Here is a 12,818-nt window from a genome sequence, read left to right on the forward strand (position 1 = left end):
CTGTTTACAGTAATTAATGACCCACATAACGTGATATGGTTTGATTGATCTCAAAACTGTGACGAGATAATTGTGGCTTGCTGGCGTTATTGCCACACGCCATCTTGCAGACGGTTTTCAATTAATGAATACGTAGGTACCCACTTCGCCATCACACTTCGCCTATCATCGTGTTGTGAAACACCGTTTTGTTGAAGAGTCTTTTATATTTCAATTGTTTTAGATCTCTAACGATAGAGTACCGCCTGACACTAAGTATTATGTTTCGCTAGCAATGAAATGCGATTGCAATTTTTAATGTTAGTTGTATCAAGTCATGACAGGCAATTAATCATAATTTCAATTGATTTGATATAATTTCTATCAGTTATAAGGCGTAACAAGTACTGACAATATTTTCTAAAAAATATATTGCAGAGGCTTAATTTTCTTCGAGCCCAGTAAGGTGGCGAGGGTGATTAGTGAGGCTTTTAAATAAGATCTTGGAAGCTTCGTCGTGGGGTTATCGATTGTAATTCTGTGTGAGTAGCGGTGCGGCGGGCGCAGGCGGCAGATAGCCGGCAGCTATCCGCGTACATAGACACTGCATTAGGGCTCCTACGCCCGCCCGGCGGCTCCTTTGCCGCCATAAGCGCATTTAACATGTAATCGCGCTTGCATTTCTCTTTTGTGTGCACAAATAAAGACTAAAAGAATAACTTAAAAGGCAGTTAATTATTTAAGCCCCGTCGCAATATACATGTAAATATGGAATAAGTGTAAGCGCTTGCTTTTAGATATTACAGATAAGGTCAGCTGAGATTTATGCATGCCGCACTTTACTATTATTATTGTGCGCCGTATCTGTGTGCTGCACGCTGAAGGAAGTCGATCTTGAGATCTTTCTTTATTCAACTTTTAATGAAAAAACAAGATCTCGTATGATATAAACTAGAAGTTCCTTTGTAATGGGACATATTTTGTGGCGTGGGTTTTTCAAATTTTAAACTTAAACTAATGCTTCTGAATTCTGTGGCAATATCGAGTAAGAACGGAGCTAACGAACCTTATTTTGTTGCAAAACTTGAAGAACAATGAAGCTGTTTTAACTGAAATCGTTATAAGGTTGTGTTCGGAGTGGGGTACGTTATTAAAGACAGCGGCGGCGACAGTTCGCGTGGGCGCGATTGACTCGTCAGCGGCTATCGGGCCTCACTTAGCGCTAACGTGGCGCAGGCTTTATCGTAGCCGCCGCCTGCGCTTCCAACATTCACTTAACTCAATCTCGACTAAATTAATATAAACTAGGTATTCTTCACTGTACAGGTACGTAGAACTCCTTATATGGGTAATGAAAGGTAATGCCTTTCAGTTGAGCAGTCTTCTGAAAGCCTAGATTTTCATTAGTAAGTTGGTACTTAATTTATTTTATGTAAACTGTAATGTTACCTTAAAACTCAACAGATTTTCTATTTTTCTTTTCGAACGATAACAAAGTTCATTTTTGGTAAAATAAACAAAAAATAAAACACTTTCTGAAAAAAAGCCGGAAAGTGGCACTTAAGTAGCTAATGAGAACAAATAATATTGTTTGCACAAGTAGCGAAAAACAGACTCAAGCAGCACAATAAGAGCAAAGCTATATTCTAACTAGTTTGCGCGATATAAACGAGTGGTAAATTAGCTCCTTGAATCTATTCTTGTAGTGAAATAAAGCCACTTTCTATCTTTTATTTAGTGTCGCGCTGCCAAGCCCTTTATCTCGCTTGACAAAGAGGCGGGTAATTGCCATTCGTACTGCGCTAGGGATTTCATTAAAGCTTGATAAAACTATTTAAAATATAACTACTAACTCTTCTGTGATTGCATTATCTGAACTTGTACATATATTGTGTATGTACATACATTTTTTTTACAGTATATTATGTAAATGCTGATTTCTTCTTATTTGCAGTTTTCGAATAATTTAGCGTTTTGATTTGCGTCGTAGACAAAGAAATAAGATCAAGCGGATCTCTTGTTGTTTTAACTAGAACCGTTTGGACCGCGCGGAGAACCGCTACGGAATCCGCTTGAAACCCGCGCTGTTTCGGGTAGGAATCTTACATATGATATGTATTTTAAAGCAATCTATCGTGAACAATTCCAACTAGATTTTTAAAATAATGAAAGCAAACTTGTGCAATTCGATTTATATTTGTATATTTGAAGGAATTACATGGGAAATAATTTCCTTTGAACCCTTTTACTCGAAATAATTTGCGGACACAAAACTTTAACAGCTCCGTATAATAATGGGTGCAATTTCCTTTTGTTCGCCTTGAGTGAGTGTTTTGTCGATAACTAATCGCTCTCCCCTGTGAACTTGAAATGGAGCAATTCTAACTCTGGTACACCCATGAGAATATTTTTATTTGCTATATTATTATTCAAATTTCCAATTGTTCTTTAATGAGGGGATCAAAATTGTAATAACGGGTAGCGCTTACGTTAAACGCGTTTTATAATATAAACCTACAATATTAAAGTGATTTGGATATTTAACTCTTTAATCGGATCCAGTACAAAGGGAATTGTAAGTTCTAACCGTTGAGAAAATAAATATTGAATTGCACAATGAACGAAACACAATAATACAGTGACTAATACACTATACTTACAATGACTATGCAAACCGTCAAACTAATTATATGAAATGTACCGAACCCTTACAAAAATACGTTAAAAAAGTGAAACCAAAAGAAATAAAACATTTTAATTAAACATTTATTAATTCATTTGGAAGTAACAAAATAGCGTGGAATCATCTTAAATTCATTAGGGAACGTAAATGGATATTGGTTAATGAAAATAAATGGAGACTACCACGCACGGAGTGAAGGGTGGTCGCGGCAGCAGCAGTGATGTGATGAGCGGCACTAATGCGCCTGCGCAGGTAACAGCCGCTCGAACTACACGCTATTTATCACTTTTTAGTAGTATTCGACATATACGCATTTTGTTACCTAATGTAATTTGTCTGTGAATTGGTTAAAAGAGTCCTGGATCTATATGATCATGACATGTATGAAATTTCCTTGAAAAATCAAGATGATCTGTACCTTTTCTTGTCTACAGATGCTGATTGATATATTTTAAGTAGCTTAACCAGCGCAAAGTTACTGAGCTACCTTAATCTAGCTCAACGCTACTGTGAATCCAGCTTACTCAAGCTTAATCAACTCTACGGGTGTACATATGTATCCGTATTTTAGTTTTACCTCATGATTTTCGTATTTTTTTATATTTTTAGTAGTTATTTCAATTCCAGAATTTCACATACAGTCATATTGTATCGTCTAGTCGTTTCTATGTATTACTTAAATTCAATAATTTTAATGCGAAAATACTTGTAATAAGAACGTTGTACCTACTATTTATTTAAAACGATATCCTGTAAAGGTAGTAAATAAAATAAATACAGAATAGCTTTACACAATCTGTTTGTTTGTAAGTCGCAGTGTGACGTCACAGCGTGTTTGTTGCGCCGGCGCACGTGCGTGCGCGCAGGTGACAATATTCCGCGCATCTGTGGCGCTTTGTACCTATCTATCGCTATTTTTTCTGCTTACCATTGATTCATTGTGTAGCTTATACATAACTGTAGCAGCCGGCTTTGGGGTCACCTCGCAAAATGTGCGGTACATACGCCACTACTATTAGGTACTATTAATAAAATAATCCTGTATAGGTAGGTATTTTTATTTTTATCAACTGTCGAAAACCAATATTCATATTACAAGACTGATTAAAACGACACATTGTTTTCGTCGTCGTTGTCGTTTTAAATACCAACCTATTTTACCTTTCAATTTTTGAATTTCTTGTTTGTTATTGAGATTTTATACATAGCTATTTTTTTCAGGTTATTGATCAATCGAAGTTTACTAGTGTTGTGGTAAATTATACAACTGTTTAGTAATAATAGAGTCGGCATATCCTTATAAGACAAATCCTCATATAGTAAAATATTCAGAGGACCATAGCTATGCCTGGAGCAAAATCCTTTGTAAGTATGTTAAGGAAAGGTAGGTAGGTGATAATGGCATCAGATTTTTGTTAAAGTCCAACGAAAGTTCTGAAAAATAATAAAGTAAAGTAGATACGGTGTACTGAACATAGAAAATGTATATATACGTGTATTTAGAATCCACTCCTATTGCAAGAATGCCATGTTATTGCGTTAGGTAAATTTAACAAAAACAGGTGGTCAATTATCCTACACTGCTTACAATTATTACAATTACAATACTCGAGACACATTTTCTGAACAGTTGTTTACTTGGATTTTGTTTGCGTGACAGTCTAGAGATAGTTGTGCTAAGGGCCAGTGCAGCGACAATATCATATTTGCATATGTCGCAGGAATGCGTCACTTGAATTTGAACCGTAAGCGATTGTAATAAGGGTCAGGTGATGTTGGAGTTTGGCTCAATAAACAAAGTAACCTGTGTAAAGTGGGAGCGCGAGCTTACTCACCGGCTGGCTGCGCACGTGCGCGCGCCGCCTCGCCGCCGCACCGCGGCCGCGGCTGCGCTAATCGTTCCCAGATTAGTGCCTTACCTAGCAATCATGTCGTTACTTTAACTCTATGTATAATGATGGACAGGTGCTAATTACATGCATTCTATAATTACACGTTAGTTGCTGATACCATTTGTATCAACATTTGATAACTCACTTTATCTCCTTAAAAAGACTTCAACGAGTGTGCTCGCATATTTACGCGATAATATTTTTTTGCTAAATTCAAATTTTTAATCGACTTCATAAAAGGAGGTGGTAAAAATATTGGTGTTTAGTAATTAATATTTCTCGTACTGGAATTGTATTTCCACTACTAATCAGCTATTGACATAACAGAGCTATGATGCCCTCATACATCTACTTACTACTAAGTTACTGAAAAGCGGAATACCAAAGTATCGATATGTTCAATTTGGGTGGGTCAAACCGCACTAGAGCCGGCGTCTCGGCTCGTAATCGTAAATATCAGACATTTAACACACAGTGGTCTAGCCGGCCGGTGATTATAAATAGATTGTTGCGATATAGACGACGTGTTTACAGCCGGTATCTGTCGATAGCTGATCCAATACCAACTACTAACGTCATGCAATTAACATCACGGAATGAACGGCGACAGACAAATACGCTATGAATGAATCTGATAGCCGCGATCAATGAATACCTGCTGACGCCTAACGTTTTCCCGCGAGACGCCGTAAGCGTAATCAGTTCATTAGTCATGTTCGTTACCGCTGTTGCTACTCATAGTACTTGGTCGCGAATCTCGTTTGAATATTAAACCGGCTCTCTGCTCGAAATAATACAACTATTATGAATTCTAATGCACTTATTGTCTATTGAATAGGGAAGGTACTTCCTGCGCATGACCTGTGTCTACTACAGTAATTTGATTTTACACATCGGTTTGATTGCAAATTGAATTCCAAAGTTTTTGATTTTATGTATCTGTTATTGGCGTACGATATAGAACGAATACGATTAAAACAATTATTCGATGAGAGTGTAAAAAGTGTCCTTATCTAGACATCACGGGCTTTAAATTCCTCGGCTACATCCAAAGCTATTTCTCACCGATTAACGTCAATCAAACCAGCAGATTGTCAACTTGAAATCACACAAAAACGGTACAACTGAAATGAAGTGCAGATTGTAACAATATAATAAGGAGGACGCGTCAGTTAACATCTTCACTCAGTTATCTGCGCTGTCAGTAACAAGAAATAATGATGTACGTATAATATTGTTGCGCATTGCGTGCAGGAAACGATTGTAAGCAATACCATTGCGCTTAGACACTGCCACAAGTTACAAACTGTGTGCTACTCCTGATCACTCCTGTTTATAATAATCTTGAGATTTATGAGGTCACCACTTATTTAGAAGAATTTTATAAATAGATTTTTACTCTCAGCTCCGGTCACTTGAAGTGCACCTAACAGCGAAATGCTCCAATATCTAGGTGACCACACCCTTCTATCACCTCTGTCATCATCAATATATCAGAATAACGATATGACGTAATACTGCTGTGAACCAAGAATACAGACTAAAATAAATAAGGCACATTACTATGTGACAACAATAAAAATTCGTACCTAAGTATTACTTTGCCAATAATAGTTATTTAAATATGGTGCGCTTCTGACTTGGGCCGCGGCGCAGGAGTGCAGATCAGATCGGTGCGCGGGCGCCGCTCGCCGATTGTTCCTCCGTCCGGCGCGACGAGCGACATGTCATCCACTGCTATGTGCTAATAAGATATATTGACATAACTGTCCAGTTTTGACTTAACTTCATTTAAAGCCAGCTTTTATTACAAAACTGCGTGCATAAACTATTAAGGTCTGTGACTATGGGGTTACGTTTTATCATTATTATTCTTATTCTTCCTGCCCTTTTCCCAACTTTAGTTAGGGTTAGCACAATATGTCCTAAGCTTTCATTCCTCCTGGTCACTCGTCATATTTTATCCTTACTATTTACAAAAGTGACATAATTATATTATTATACTCAAATATTTTTTCTGTGGACTATACCTTCTTATAAATACTTAAAAGGCTTACAGCAAACTCAGCTTACCTACCTCTCCCTTACTCTAAGGATTATTTCAAATTTGCAGTAAGCTGAAACTATAGTCTGTAAAAAATAACATAAAAACCGTTATTTTAAAGGTGTTTACGGTCAATGTTTAAATAATTGATGTCTTTGAAGATAGATTTTTTCTAGACCACATCTGTCTACATTAATGAATCATAATGTATCACTTCATGCTAATCTGATGCGGTCTAGGCAATTCAGAGAATCAGTTTAGCAGCAGGCTACAGATTTATCTAGCGACCAATGTGCCAGCTGAGGTACTGACGTAGTTTATGAAAAAACAGGCGAGCATGCGCACGCGCCATCTCGTAGCAGCGCAGGCGACACACACGGAGTGACTTCATCCGAGCCACTTGTTCCATTGTTTGTAATCCGTGCAAAATTGCGGAAATACTGGCCAGTTCTATAACTAGTCCTATAGCTATCGCAATAAATAATAAATTCTGCTATTATTGGGTTTACGTCGTCGCTACCAAGAATTGGTGCCCAACTAGATATAACTACGCGTTCGCAATAGGTTGTTTACCATAAAGTCTAATATTAAAATATTTCAATGCTTGTTTATGACCTGTCTTTGGTCTCGTTGTACTTACACGTTTGAATAAACAGAATATTTTTAAATGATTTATAACTTTTGTAAGTTGTATAATAACATGTTTTGATTTCTCAGATTTAAACTTGCAATCCTGAAATGACGAAAAGAGAAAATCTGTACATAATATAAATTATACATAATGTCTTTAAAAATATGAAATACCTGGGTACAATAGCTAGAGAAAATAGAGCAATATATCTACCGTTCATGGTAGTTATCTATGAACGACAAAACATTACCTAAATGCCTTTAAACTTCCTCGTAATGGAACTAGTCCAGCTCCAGCTGTTACGGTAATTGTACAGGATCAGTATCTAGACGAATGTGAATTTCGTAACTCGATTGTGAGGTGGTCAAGTTGATCGATGATGTGTGCGCGTGCGCGGCCACCGCTTGTCAATTAGGTTAGCTGAGTTCAGGGCCTGAGCTACGAGCGCGCCTATCTGTGCAATGGATCTGGCGACGTTTGCGCAACTCAATGGCTAAACTAGAAAAACACGATTTGTACAAAAATCTAGATGCCATGCAGATTCAGACATGATGCAGTACATATCATGGCGGCAGATATACGCACACAAAGCATTCCTGACGTAAGTATTTGCACAAAAACTGGCATGTGCCGACGCACAGGTAGGACGTCAACACAATGCAATCGATTCTTTATGTCACAAAATAAATAAAAGCCGATTTCATATAAATTCTTGAGCGCAAAAAAAGTCGTTAAATAAAATCCAAACGATTCTTCAAAAAATAAATTACAAGCCATGACGCTTCCATTCATTTCACTGAAGAATTTCCTAGCATTAGATAGGTACCTATCAGAGATCTAAGAAAACTACTATCAGGACAATAAGTATATAGGTACGAATTATTTTTCAGTTTGGTCGACTGCCAAAAGTTTATTCAGCCTGACTTCCGTGAAAGGGCTTAACATTTCACGAAACTTAAGTTATAACTTAGGTAGGTTCCTGCAGATGCAGCTATGTTATATTAACTACATGATTTATACGTAATAAACATGTATGTTATGTTCATATCTATGATGTGATACAAGTAGTATCATAAGATATAAATGGCAGTTGATGCAAGTGTGCGGCAGCTGCGCGTCTGATCCTTCCCTGACAATAGATTCTTTACAGGTTGGCGCTGCAAATGGTCTCACTTTCGAAGAAATTCACCTTCGCTCGAACGCACCCGCCAAACAATGTGTCGCTGTGATTGTTCAACATAGAGGTTGCATCTTCTATCGTCGGTATCAACTAAATGTAACATCAAAACAAAAAAGATTTTGGCAATCATAAGTACAAACAGCAATATTTAGTTTAACTTTTGAACTAAAATAGCTTTAATAGTACCTAGTTGTTATACCAAGACCCTGACTGCAAGAGTGGTGCAGTTTCAATCTATACAATTTTAAGGGGTACCAAAGTAATGATTACACATTTTTTTTGTAATTTACACTAGCAATTCACAGACATCGCAAGATGTGTATCTTAGCCATTATTGGTTACTCAGATAGAAGTAGTTGCTGTTAACATGATAATTAGTTTACAATTTCTTTTTATCATTAAATATAGTAAATAGCCATCTCAACGGGTTTTCTACAAAGAGCAACAATAAACGACTGTTAATTGTATCGTTGCACAAGGCGGGCGTGGTCTAATGTTACTCTTGTGGAAACAGCTGTACGCTCCCCCTTCACCTGAGCACCTATGTGCCGCGAGCACGTGTTGTATGTGCCCTCGCTTCTTACGTAAATACGATTTGTATTTCAAGTCCTCACATCCGGAGTACGAGCGACCATGTACCGACTCCGGTACCTATAACTTGATGTTATTTGCATAGGTACATGTGCCGCACGCAATATACAGGACCTTACTGTGGCCATTGTACCGATAACGGATGAAACACACTATTTTGGTAAAGTGGAGCAATAGGATATTATACTCGTACATTAAACACACCTGCCCATGACTTCCGATGATTTATTGACACAGCAATATGATCTGTCCAATCTAAGCGGGTTTGTTCGGTGATCTACAGGACACTCGGTGGCACCCACGAGTACTCATGACATCCTGGATTTACAATAGATGTAAATATTTTAAAATATTCTATATCAACTCATCTATGATGCATTTCTTCTATCTGACAAAAATTATCACACTCACTACTAAAGATTGATTAATAATTTTAGTATAATTCATAAAGCTATTAACACTATGGAGACATTTCTTTCTTTTATAGCAGATACGAACATCGGTTTGATGCACTTCGGTCGGGTAAAAACTGTTTATTAAGAACGCACCCGCCAAAGAATATAATTGTAAGCGGTAACAATATATCACGTTCATTCAGAAGTTTGCTCTACGCCTCGACAAAATCGATCGGTACATAACAAAAGAAGCTCCGTAAAAAACTAGTGCATATTTATGTTGAATTAATTATAAACCAGTATCTATTGTTTGAGAAAATAACGATGACTGGCTGGTGGGTCGAACGGGCTCTCCCTTTCAAAGTACTCAATCGGAAGCTGTAAGCAGGTGTGCGCTGAGCCCAATCCGTCGCCAAGATCACACGATGTGGACCACTTACTGAATAACGAACACAAATATTCAATAAATCTTTTTTATTGAATATTCATAAAATGACGTTAAACTTATTTACTCTCACGATAACAATGCTTTAACTGTATAGTAGGCATCCTACCAAAGAACCAATCAAATTCGATCTTAAGGACAGACTTAAAGAGTTACAGCAGCCCTGGTTACACGAAGGGCTCAAGAAGGAACGTGGTGGGTTTTAGTCAGTAAACTCTGACACTTCCTCATGCTGCACCCAAAGAAAAAAAAGGACCAGACTTCACACTGTCCTCCACAAAGACAAAGAAAATAACCGATTGAGAACACCGTAATTAAGAAAGTTAAGAAAAGGGAGTTAGGGCACTCAGCAATGAGATAAACGATACGAGTTGGAGAACATAGCCTCATTGCTTATATCAGAACCTGAAGAAGGTTCAGCTTAGCCGTAGTTGCAGAATAAATGTGGATTGATAGCTTCTACATGTTTTGTAGTCTTTATACATTACAAAAAATACAATACATAAGTGTGTACTACCTACATAGGTGTTGTTATAGATACAAGTTACACAGTTATATAGATACAATTTTCATGTTGGCTTACAGAGGTAAATATGTATATGACAAAAGAAATGTATTTTGAGGAAACCACTTAGTGGAATCACCTAAGTGAACCACATGTGCGGCAAGCACACCCTTACGATTTTAAATAGAGTGTGCGCCCCCTTGCGATACCTGGCCTGACGAATACTGCACGTAACGTAACTATTCAGTCAATGCTTGAAATCTGGCTATGAGTCAGATTTTAGAAATCATGAGTATAAGTGTGAAAACAAAATCCAGACATCATGTGAAAGCAATTTTAGTTGTCATGTGGTGCAAATCACGTACGTACGTATAACTAATTTATCATCTCAGTAAGTGGGTGTCTCGTGTTATCTATCACTCATGTTGATTTGCGAAATAGTTCTCACCCCTAATCTTAGCAGTGTCACATGTGCCGCTTTAGCATCTGAGCCATCAATCGATTCCGTTAATTACCTCAGAGCCTTATCTAATCAGTGTCTGAAAGGAGCCAGTGTGAGGACTAGCCCACTTGTGTTTGCGAGACCGCACGTGTTCTTTCACGTCCCCGTCACTGGAGGGTCCCATTCCGTCTATAGGACATTAAGCAACGCAAAGATAAACACCACCCATGTGCGTTACTAGATAATATTTACAAAGAAAATCTTTATACTACACCGGTGTACCAATAAATACTTACTACTATGTATGTAGAGCATGGAAATCAGATATCAAAATTACGTTCCCGATTTCCATGGGTATGGGAAGTAACATGAATATTTTATCGATGATATGTAAGAAACCCCTTGGTCGTTCCAGAAAAGGGTCATTGTGCTTATCACTGTATATGACTTTTACGATGTGTAAAAATATCAGGTGTTACTAAGAAAAATACTATAGGTAAATCCACTTTTCTCCCATTTGATCCATAGATGTGATTATTAATAGAGTGTAGTGATTAAGTATAAATAACCGTTATCGTAGGAGGTTATTTTTATAATATTATTATCTTAAACAGTTTCCTAAACAAAACATGTAATTTAAAGCCCACTTTAAAGAAGTGAGATAAAAATGGTCAGCTAGGTAGACCTTGCGTAAAACCATCATCAAAATAATTACATATTGTTTAATTCGATAATACATTTTCATTTCCGATGTAGTGCAACAAGCATGCAGGTAACATTAGCAGTAATTTATACTACAAAACAGAGGGTAGCGTCAAACAACATGGTACATTTGTAATTGTTACGTTTTGGTCGGTCATCCCCATCAATATGGTGCACTCGTTAATTTCATTAAGAGCTTATTAAGCGGGCACGCGACCGATGACAGTTGCGCCCTGCGCACGCGTGCGATCTAATCGAAAAACTTATGATCCATGACACTATAGTCACTTCACTTATATATTTATTTACTCGGCTATACTCTAGTAATCACTCTTTTGTTGTTTTTTGTATTTATTTAAGATCCATTTTCAGCCATAGGGATATTTATTTAAAAAATAAAACTTAAAAAAAGAAGTACTAGTACTGCAATAAAATGTTACACCAAAATGTTATAAGAGTTTAAGCTTTCCTTACTTAGAATAATAAGAAGATCTTGTAGTAACTTTCATTGAGAAATGCAATATTAGTAACGACATAACCTGTTATATACTTTGGATGTTTTGTTAGGAGACAGAGTGGTTGATTAAGTAGTATTAAATGTATTAAATACAAATGATAACATCGTGGATGCGCACGCGTTTGCTGCGGTCACGCACAGCTCATCACGGGCGTCAGGTGGTGGTCGCCACCCCAGCAATGCACTCCCGAATCTATATTACCTACGTCATTTAATTAATTAACTTTTTTGTTACCCAATTTGAAAGTAATATAAAATTTAATGTGTGTACTAATTGCTTAAGATAATACTATATAACATATTGTACAATAATTTTATGATTGACCTGACTATCGTTAAAATATCAGCATCTACAAGAATAATAATTTTATACGTTCTTATTATCTGTTAGCTCTCAAACTAAATACTTACAACATAACGTTTTGGCATAAATATACTATACTCAAGTTATGTATGATGAGTGGCTATAAGTAAACCCACAACACATCTAGTTGCCTGGGTGGTTATAAATAAGTAAATAGGAAGAAAAATGAAGAGTCATTTCTTATAAGTTTTTGGTCGTAAGATTGAATATAACGTATCCTGATCGGTGTTTTATATAATAATACATAATAATAATGAGAGCCGAGGAACCAAACATGTAAATTTTCGGGAAAATTCTATTTTTATAGAGATTTCAAATGCTTTACGTACATGAAAGATGCAATTAAAATATTCATTTTATAAAAAAAAAACTATTTCGTTGAGCAGTCTAAATACACAAACATACATAGTTCGTTAAAGCACCAAATAAAGCTACTTCCGGTCAGTGT

This window comes from Helicoverpa armigera, chromosome 6 (assembly GCF_030705265.1).
Source record: "Helicoverpa armigera isolate CAAS_96S chromosome 6, ASM3070526v1, whole genome shotgun sequence".
Classification (NCBI taxonomy): Eukaryota; Metazoa; Arthropoda; class Insecta; order Lepidoptera; family Noctuidae; genus Helicoverpa; species Helicoverpa armigera.